At 38.3% G+C, this 9559-nt stretch overlaps 1 pseudogene; it reads left to right on the forward strand.

Annotated features, from left to right (window-relative positions):
- Positions 1-388: 388 nt before the first annotated feature.
- LOC119625304 (PRELI domain containing protein 3B-like) lies at positions 389-2927 on the forward strand (annotated as a pseudogene).
- The last annotated feature ends 6632 nt before the right edge of the window (positions 2928-9559 follow it).

Consider the following 9559-nt stretch of genomic DNA (forward strand, 5'->3'; position numbering starts at 1 on the left):
CTGGAGTGCCGTGGTGCGATCTCTGCTCACTGCAACCTCTGCCTCTTGGGTTCAAGTGATTCTCCTGCCTCAACCTCTCGAGTAGCTGGGATTACAGGTGCCCAACACCACACCCGGCTAATTTTTGTATTTTTAGTAGAGACGGTGTTTCACCATGTTGGTCAGGCTGGTCTCAAACTTCTGACTTCAAGTGATCTGCCCACCTCAGCCTCCCAATGTGCTGGGATTATAGGCATGAACCACTGGGCCCAGCACCTTCCCTCTAGTTCTTACCAGGCCCTCACCTTCTGTACCTAGACTACCATAACCCCCCCCATCTAATTAGGCCCAGACACGAAGTCAGACATAACCTTTAAAAAATCTGATCACATCATTTTTTTGGTTTTAAAATCACCGACATCCAGTCTCATATGTTTCTGGTAAAGGTCTAAATGTACACATATCTTTCAGAGAAAGGTGATTGCCAATATTTATCAAGAATTTAGGTGCTACCCGGACATTGCTCAGGGTGCCGGCACCATGAAGATCTGGACTTCGGAGCACGTCTTTGACCACCCATGGGAAACTTACAACAGCTGCAATGCAGAAATACCCAAACCCTATGAACCCAAGTGTGGTTGGAGTTGATGTGTTGGACAGACATATAGATCCTTCTGGAAAGTTGCACAGCCACAGACTTCTCAGCACAGAGTGGGGACTGCCTTCCATTGTGAAGTCTCTTATTGGTGCAGCAAGAATGAAAACATATGTGCAAGAACATTCTGTAGTTGATCCTGTAGAGAAAACAATGGAACTTCAATCTACTAATACTTCATTTACAAACATGGTTTCAGTAGATGAGAGACTTATATACAAACCACATCCTCAGGATCCAGACAGAACTGTTTTGACTCAAGAAGCCATAATCACTGTGAAAGGCGTTAGCCTTAGCAGTTACCTTGAAGGACTGATGGCAAGTACGATATCCTCAAACGCCAGTAAAGGCCGAGAAGCAATGGAATGGGTAATACATAAATTAAATGCTGGGACTGAAGAACTGACAGCCTCAGCAAGAGGAACCATCAGGACTCCAATGGCAGCAGCAGCGTTTGCAGAGAAGTGATCATGACAGTGGGTAGACAACATTGGGTCCTCCAGGTCTCTCCAAGCTGACTATATATTTATTTGTTATTTAAAAAATACAACTATATTTTGGGGTTTTGTTTTTTGTTTTTTGTTTTTTTATAAGTAGGTGTAAGGCTATGTGACTTGATCTAAACAGATGCAGGGCCTCTAAATAAAAGGGATCATCTGAAATTAATGTTGTTTGAAATTACTATCTTGATTTTGAGGGTTCCAGTATTTCTGTGAAAACTGAACAAGAACTTCTTGGAAACTGGTATTGATATTCAGTCTCCTTAAGGTAGAATTTTCAAGCTTTTCATACATTGGAACTCCACCTGACTTTGGACCAACCCCAGAACAGAGCAGAGCCACCTCCTATAGACACCGATTGCCCTGCTGCTGTACACTTCAACAGCTTGCACAAGGGAGCTCACTTAGAAGGAGAAATTGTGTAGTTTTAAAATATATTTTGTGTAAAATACCTTACTCTGCTATAAACCACCATTAAAAACCAGTGTTTTGAATTGGTAGTTAAATATTTTTGGAGTGAAAAATTATCACTGAAGTAACATGACTCCAACAAAATTATGGTTTCATTATAAAAGAGTACAGTATTGATTTGCCAAAGTTTTGTGACTTAGTAAAGGTATTAACTTCCTTGGATTTGTACTTTGTGATTTAGTATGCTGTGTCGTGGGCTGGTTATGTTAACTGAAAAAAATAAAGTAATTACCTGAGTTTTGCAGCGCTCTAACTTAAACAGAAGAATAGCTGTTCACATCTTTTAGCATTTCACATTTGCCTAACTTAAAAATTGCCATGTGTCAAAATCGTGGTTTTGTAATTGCTAAGGCATGTTATGTCAGGTTATTTGAATATAATTACTTTTTGAAGTAATTGTGACCACAAAACATCTTTTTTACATGAAGGAGCTGTACATCATTTGAAATTACTCAAATGATGTCTTGCTCTGAGGCATAAACCCCAGGTACTTAGTGTTTTTAATTACATGGTGCCACTGCAGGATTTGGGGGTGGTGGGGAAGAACAAGGATAATGGTAGGGGGAGGCGTGGTCTGAAACTAACCACTACGTGAATTGCACTGCAGGTTTTACTTATGGGAATTCCTTATTTGGGATGTCAGGAGGGCAGCTGCAAACTGAAAAACAATCTAGTAAATGTACTTTGTTTTATATATTGTAGCAGGCAATTAACCACTAAATAATAGCTTTGACATTTGCAATTGTTGCATAGACTATTTTTGTTAGAAGATTAGCTCTTGCCTTTATTTTACAGTGCTTAGTGTGATAAACTTCTTCATGTTTCCTATCAAAGAGACCAGTTAATATATGTACATAAACCACAGAAATAGTATAACAAACTATTTTTAAATTATCGTTTTCCTACTTAAACATTGTTTAGCTTAAGACTTCTTAGGACATTTGTAAAAGCAGGTTAAATTTAATAAGGTTTCTGATTATTTTTTTGTAACCAGAGATAGTTTTTACAAGTGAAATAACATTTCAGCTAAATAAAATATCGCTAAATAATTGATACTTGATGAAAATCTGCTTTGTATAATTTCTGCAAATTATCCTTGTTCTGAAAAAGGTGTCATGCCCTAATGATAGAGATTTTTAAATCCTTATCTTTTGTTTTTTTTTAAAACTCTGACCTAATGATAAAACTCTATAAATTTTCATTTTCCAGTGCAGTTACCTTTTTAAACATAAATGCACAACAAGCAAATAAATTTAAGAGAACTAAACTGGAATAAGTGTTCATAAATGAAACCCTGGGACTATTTAATACTAAAGTTGATATGTGGATTAAGAAAAACTTTTGTTAGTAAAAACTTTCTTTAAAAAAAAAAAAAAAAAAAAAAAGAATTTAGAAAACATGAAGTCCTTGCCCATGCCTATGTCCTGAATGATATTACCTAGGTTTTCTTCTAGGGTTTTTATGGTTTTAGGTCTAACATTTAAGTCCCTAATCCATCTTGAATTAATTTTTGTATAAGGAGTAAGGAAAGGATCCAGTTTCAGCTTTCTACTTATGGCTAGCCAATTTTCCCAGCACCATTTATTAAATAGGGAATCCTTTCCCCATTTCTTGTTTTTCTCAGGTTTGTCAAAGATCAGATGGCTGTAGATGTGTGGTATTATTTCTGAGAGCTCCATTCTGTTCCATTGGTCTATATCTCTGTTTTGGTACCAGTACCATGCTGTTTTGGTTACTGTAGCCTTGTAGTATAGTTTGAAGTCAGGTAGCATGATGCTCCAGCTTTGTTCTTTTGGCTTAGGATTGTCTTGGCAATGCAGGGTCTTTTTTGGTTCCATATGAACTTTAAAGCAGTTTTTTCCAATTCTGTGAAGAAAGTCATTGGTAGCTTAATGGGGATGGCATTGAATGTATAAATTACCTTGGGCAGTATGGCCATTTTCACAGTATTGATTCTTCCTATCCATGAGCATGGTATGTTCTTGCATTTGTTTCATGTCTAAAACACCAAAAACAATGTCAACAAAAGCCAAAATTGACAAATGGGATCCAATTAAACTAAAGAGCTTCTGCACAGCAAAAGAAACGCCATCAGAGTGAACAGGCAACCTACAGAATGGGAGAAAATTTTTGCAATCTACTCATCTGACAAAGGGCTAATATCCAGAACCTATAAAGAACTCAATCAAATTTACAAGAAAAAACCAAACAACCCCATCAAAAACTGGGCAAAGGATATGAACAGACACTTCTCAAAAGAAGACATTCATACAGCCAACAGACACATGAAAAAATGCTTATCATCACTCACCATCAGAGAAATGCAAATCAAAACCACAATGAGATACTGTCTCACACCAGTTAGAATGGCAATCATTAAAAAATCAGGAAACAACAGGTGCTGGAGAGGATGTGGAGAAATAGGAACAATTTTACACTGTTGGTGGGACTGTAAACTAGTTCAACCATTGTGGAAAACAGTGTGGCAATTCCTCAAGGATCTAGAACTAGAAATACCATTTGACCCAGCCATCCCATTACTGGGTATATACCCAAAGGATTATAAGTCATGCTGCTATAAAGATACATGCACACGTATGTTTATTGCGGCACTATTCACAATAGCAAAGACTTGGAATCAACCGAAATGTCCATCAGTGACAGACTGGATTAAGAAAATGTGGCACATATACACCATGGAATACTATGCAGCCATAAAAAAAGGATGAGTTCGTGTCCTTTGTAGGGACATGGATGCAGCTGGAAACCATCATTCTCAGCAAACTATCGCAATAACAGAAAACCAAATACTGCATGTTCTCACTCACAGGTGGGGATTGAACAATGAGACCACTTGGACACAGGAAGGGGAACATCACACACCAGGTCCTATTGTGGGGAGGAGCAGCGGGGAGGAATAGCATTAGGAGATATACCTAATGTAAATGACGAGTTAATGGGTGCAGCACACCAACATGGCACATGTATACATATGTAACAAACCTGCACATTGTGCACATGCACCCTAGAGCTTAAAGTATAATAGAAAAAAAAAAAAAAGAATTTAGAAAAGAAAGCCAGGCCCAGTGACATGTGACTATAGTCCCAGGTACTTGGGAGGCTGTGGCAGGAGGATCACTTGTGGCCAGGAATTAGAGTCCAGCCTGAGTAACATGATGAGATCCCAGCTCAAAAACAAAGCAAAGCAAAACAAAACAAAACAAAAAAAACCCTACTGGTCAAAAGGTATATATATGTGTGAGGCAGAATTTACTATGTTGCCCAAGCTGGTCTCAAACTGCTGGGCACAAGGGATCCTCTTGACTTAGCCTCCCAAGTAGCTGGGATTACAGACACATGCTACAGCACCAGTTTAGTTGTTCTACTTTTATTTATTTATTTAGTTTTATTTAAACTGATTTTATTTATTTATTTATTTATTTATTTATTATTTTTTGAGACAGGATCTTGCTCTGTTGCTCAGGCTGGAGTGCAGTAGCACGATCTTGGCTCTCCTCAACCTCCATCTCCAGAGTTCAAGGGATTCTCATGCCTCAGCCACCTGAGTAGCTGGGAATACAGGAGCACGCCATCGTACCTGGCTATTTTTTTTTTTTAATTATTTTTAGTAGAGACGAGGTTTCACCATATTGCCCAGGCTGGTTTTGATTTCCTGGCCTCATGTGATCTGCCTTTGTCTGCCTCCAAAAGTGCTGGGATTACAGGCATGAGCCACTGTGCCTGGCCCAGCAGTTCTACTTTTAAGCATCCATCCTCAGCAAGTAGTTATAAGGAAAGTGTTATATATGAGAGATGTTTATTGCAGCCTTATTTAAGATAATGAAAAATTGGAGGGAAACCTAATGTACACATAGGGGAAGAGTTAAGTAGTCATTGTATATCTATTCAATGAAATATTTTGTAGCTACTAAAAATTCTATTTTATAGCATGGGAAAGTGTTTATGCTATAATGCTAAGTAAATATATTAAAATATAAAACTGTGTTAAAATTCAGAATCACAACATACAGAAGAAGAGCTGAAGCCTTCATTTTTCTCCTCTCATCTCCATCACCCCACCCTCAGGTGAGTAGAGAAGTGGTCTAAATGGGAGGATAATACATCCTCATATTGCCTTCTACTACTGACAAAAGCTAGTCTTTGAAATGCCCTAAGAAAATGATTTATTGTAATAGGAAAGAAATAAGTGTTTTCAATGCTTTGGTATTTCTATGATTGTTTTTTTTTTGACAGAGTCTTGCTCTGTCTTGCAGGCTTGAGTACAGTGGAACAGTCTCAGCTTCCTGCAACCTCTGCCTCCCAGGTTCAAGCAATTCTTCTGCCTCAGCCTCCCGAGTAGCTGGTATTACAGGCACCTGCCACAATGTTGGCTAATTTTTGTAATTTTAGTAGAGACAGGGTTTCACTATGTTGGCCAGGCTGGTCTTGAACTCCTGACCTCAAGTAATCTGCCTGCCTTGACCTCCCAGAGTGCTGGGATTGCAGGCATCAGCCACTGTGTCTGGCCTAAAAATTATTATTTTTTAATTAACATGTAATAATTGTACATATTTATGGGGACAGTGTGATATTTTGATACACACTGTGTGTCATATTCATATATACAGTATGTTATGATCAATTCGGGTAATTAACGTATCCATCACCTCAAACATTTATCATTAATTTGTATTGGAAACCATTAAAAATCCTCTTCTAGCTGTTTAAAAATATACAATAAATTGTTAACTATATTCACCCTACAGTGTTACAGACTACTAGAACTTATTCCTCCTATCTAGCTGTAATATGGTATCCATTAACCAACCTCTTTTATCCTTCTTCCTAGCCTCTAGTAACCATTATTCTCCTCTATACTTAAACGAGCATAACTTTTTAAGGTCCTACATATGGACATATGGGTGAGAACAGCTTCTTTAGCTCTTGTATATGAGTGAAAACATGTGGTATTTTTCTGTCTGTGCCTGATTTATTTCCCTTAACAGAATGTCCTCCCAGCTCATTCATGTTGCTACAAATGATAGACTTTTATTCTTTTTATGGCTGAATAGTATTCCATTGTGTATATATACCATTTTTTAATCCATTTATCTGTTGATGGACACCGGTTGATTCCACATCTTGCCTATTGTAAATGTTGTTGCAGTAAACATGAGGGTGCATATATCTCTTCAATATACTGATTTCCTTTTCTTTGGATAAATACCCAATAGTGGGATTGCTGGATCCTATGGTAGTTCTACTTTTAGTTTTTTAAGGAGTCTCCATACTGCTTTCTGTAATGACTCTCGTAATTTAGGTTCCCACCAGTAGTGTAAAAAGACTCCCAGTGAAGAAAAGCCTAGGACCAGGTGGCTTCATGCTGACTTCTACCAAATCTTTAAAGAAGAACTAACACCAATTTTCCTCAAACGATTCCAAAAAATTGAAGAGGAGGGAATTATTCTAAACCCCCTGGTCTATAAGATCAGCATTACCCTGATACCAAAACCAGACATGGACATGACAAAAAAAGAAAACAACTGCCCAGTATCCCTGATGAACATAGATGTAAAAATCCTCAACAAAATGCCAGCAAATGCAATCCAACAGCACATCAACAAGGTAACACGTGAGGATAAGTGGGATTTATCCCAGGGATGCAAGGATGGTTCAATATGTGCAAATCAATAAACATGATACCTCACATAAACAGAATTAAGGACAAAATCTGCATGAGCATCTCAATAGACACAGCAAAAGCATTAGATAAAATTCAGCATCCTTCATGATAAAAGTCATCAACAAACTGGGCATAGAAGGAATATACCTAAACATAATAGAGTCCACATATGACAAACCTATAGCTAACATACTGAATGGTGAAAAGCTGAAATCTTTTTCTTTAGGAAATGGAACAGGACAAGAATACCCAATTTCACCACTCTCATTCAACACACACTGGAAGTCCTAGCCAGAGCAAGAGAAAGAAACAAAGGAAATCCAAATGGGAAAAGAGAGAGTCAAATTGTCCCTGCTACAAAAATGTTACCTAGGAATAAGTTTAACCAAGGAGGCACAAGATCTCTACAATGAAAACTACAAAACACTGATGAAAGATATGGAAAAAGCCACACAAAAAATGGAAATACATCCTATGTTCGTGGACTAGAAGTATTAATATTTTTAAAGTGACCATACTACCAAAAGCAATCTACAGATTCAATGCATTCCCTATCAAAATACTGATGACATTTTTCATAGAAATAGAAAAAACAATTCTAAATTTGTATGGAACCACGAAAGACCCCAAGTAGCCAAAGAAACCCTGAGTAAAAAGAACAAAAATGGAGGCATCACACTATCTGACATCAAAATCTGTAATACTACAAAACTATAGTAACCATAACAACATGGTATTGGTAGAAAAACTTACGCATAGACCAATGGAACAGAATAAAGAAATCTGAAATCCACATATTTACAGCCAACCAGTTTTTGACAAAGGTGCTAATAATATACACTGGGGAAAGGATAGCCTCTTCAATAAATGGAGTTGGGAAAATTGGATATCCATATGCAGAAGAATAAATCTAGACCCCTATCTCTCATCACATAGAAAAATAAACTCAAAATGGATGAAAGATTTAAAGGTAGGACCTCGAACTGTGAAACTACTGGAAGAAAACAAAAGGGAAATTCTTCAGGACATTGGACTGGGCAAAGATTTTATGAATGCTTTGCTATTTCTTTGTGGCACCCAAAGCATGGCTATTGAGGCATGTGGCTGTGATGATTAAAAAAGATGCATAAATGGGACAATTAAACACCAACAGGCCTCTGGGAAGGATTTCTAAGCAGGAGTGTAAGTAATAGTTGTGGGGTGGCCAGGCTGAAGTTATTGGAATAATAAAGTCAAAGATTATCTTCAATATATATGGGAGCAATGTTAATGCACGCTGAGGAAAATGTTTCTCTACATCCATGATATGTGCTTTATCTGTGAATTTCTCTCTCTTTCTCTCTCTCTCTCTCTCTCTCTCTCTCTCTCTCTGTGCATGTGTGTGTGTGTGTGTGTGTGTGTGTGTGTGTGCACGCATTTGATTCAGTGGTTACCTGCTGAACTGTCAGGAAGAAAAAAAGAAGTATATGTTTATCTCACAGTGGTAGAGAGATCCCTTTCCATTGTTTATGGAATGTTATTCTAGACTCAGTAACTCATATTTTGGGAAACATCCTATTAAGGGTGTGTCCTGTGGATTGATAAGGAATGAAGAGGGCAGAAGGCAGGGGTCTGGGTGATTTTTTGGGTAGTGGTGGTGATTTTTCCTTCGACTATTGAAGCAATCACATTTGGTGCCTTGTTGGCAGTTTTTATTTTGCTCTGCAGTCTCCTTTCCTCGCCTCCAATCTCCCAGTAAAACCTGCTATTCTCTTCCAGCCTTGTGGGACACTCTTGTGAGGAGACTAAGAGGTGAGTCAGTAAAGGCACTGTAGGGCCTTTCCTACCTCACCCTTCCACCAGATCAGTGGGACAAATAGCAGCATTGCCCCAGGAAGGACAGTAGACCTGAGTTCCAGGTGCTGACAAGCAGAAGAAAGGGCTATGGCAAGAACAGAGCAGGGAGTGGGGGAGCAGGACACCATAGGGAGTGGGGGAGCAGGATACCCTAGGGAGAGGGGGCTGCCAAATGGATGACTCCAAAGTGCACTGAGACCAGTGGCTTCCTTTCCGAATAGATTAAACAGAGGTTTGACCTCAGGTTGTTCATTAGAACAATCTGGAGCTTTTAAATGCAGCTAATGCCTGGGCCTTGTAACAATTGAATCTGAATGTCTGTGAATCCGGTCTGGGCATCAACGTTTTCTTTTTTTATTTTTTATTTATTTATTTATTTTTGAGATGGAGTCTCGCTCTGTTGCCCAGGCTGGAGTGCAATGGTGTGATCTTGAC

This window comes from Chlorocebus sabaeus, chromosome 10 (genome assembly GCF_047675955.1).
Source record: "Chlorocebus sabaeus isolate Y175 chromosome 10, mChlSab1.0.hap1, whole genome shotgun sequence".
In the NCBI taxonomy this organism is placed as follows: Eukaryota; Metazoa; Chordata; class Mammalia; order Primates; family Cercopithecidae; genus Chlorocebus; species Chlorocebus sabaeus.